The sequence below is a fragment of the Aplysia californica genome, unplaced genomic scaffold (assembly GCF_000002075.1).
Source record: "Aplysia californica isolate F4 #8 unplaced genomic scaffold, AplCal3.0 scaffold00915, whole genome shotgun sequence".
NCBI lineage: Eukaryota > Metazoa > Mollusca > Gastropoda > Aplysiida > Aplysiidae > Aplysia > Aplysia californica.
The window spans coordinates 143376-144760 of record NW_004798185.1 but is presented as its reverse complement, the minus strand read 5'-3'; positions in this window follow the sequence as shown (position 1 = coordinate 144760).

Sequence of the window (1385 nt, the reverse complement as noted above, 5' to 3'; positions counted from 1 at the left end):
CTCCTCCTCTTCCTCCTCCTTCTCCTTCTCCTCCTCCTCGTCCTCCTCCTCGTCTCCCTCTCCCCCTCCCCTTTCTCTCTCCTCTTTCTTTTCAATTCCCCCGTTTTCTCTCTATCTCTCCCAGCACTCATGGACATCAATTAAACTTCTTAAACGTGTTTATCTTTTTCTCCCCAAAGATAAACTCCTTTCTTGCCCTCACGTGCTCCTTGCACTGAGCCCGGCCATCAGATTCTGAACAACTCGTGAGCGTTTAGGCAATACCACAGACGTGGGAACGAGACAGAAGACAAACCAGTTTGTTTACAGTGGGTTGCTGTTACATGAGGTTGCTGCTGTTGCTGTTGTTGTTGTTGTCTTTGTTGTTGGTGGTGGTATTGGCGGTGTGGTGGTGATGGTGGGGATGGCTGTAATGTTGGTGCAGTTGTTGGTGGTGATTTGATGGTGATGATAATTTTTGTTGTTATTTCTTTATCAATTGTGTGAGGTGGCGGTGTGGGCGGGAGTGACAATTTTCGAGCTCTACTACTTGCAATGGGTTATTTCAAAAGCGATGTTCTTTATTTTGCTTGGATAGGCTGTAAAGAATCCCAATTAACAGTCATGGAAAAAAAACCTTCAGGGGAGTGGGTTTACATTCAAGACATTTGGCGTTGTCAAAGTAATAACTGATGCTATTTTTCTTTATAAATGGACATACTCCTATATGGCACAAATCACTCCTGACGCAAATTTGGAGTGCGCTTTCTATTCTGTCCCTATTTTATTCCTATCACTACGACAAAACCAACAAGCAGGACAGAAATAAGCTGCTACTTGTAGACTCATTACCAGTCGCGCACACAACTTTATGGCCAGGCATTGATTGCGTAGCCTGTCGATCGATGATACGTATAAACAATGACAGTGCCCCGTATCTCTGCACTTCTGAGGACACGGTTCTGGGATGAAGTTGTAACTTGTTCAGCTTTAAAAGGATTTTTATACTGCTGTTCAGGATAGATTTTTCGCGGAAATATTATTCGGGCCGACCTTTTGCTGAGATGCTATCAATTTAAGACAGATCTTTTGCTCAAATGCTATTCAGGGCAGATCTTTTGCTGAAATGTTATTCAAGACGTATTCTTTTATTAAATGTCATGTTTGTGTGACTTTGTCAGAACCGACTCGCTGGAATTCAGCTGGTACATTTCTTGCTCGAAGTCAAGTTATATAGGATTGCCATAATTGTGAGCTTAATCTGCCAGGAGAGATATCATTTTAAAAATAACAAAATTTCGTGTTCGATATACAGTCGAACCGGCTCTATTGACTACCTGTCCAAGACAAGCACCTATATAAACAACCACATCCCACTCCCCCCGTTGACTTTTTTCTATAATAAT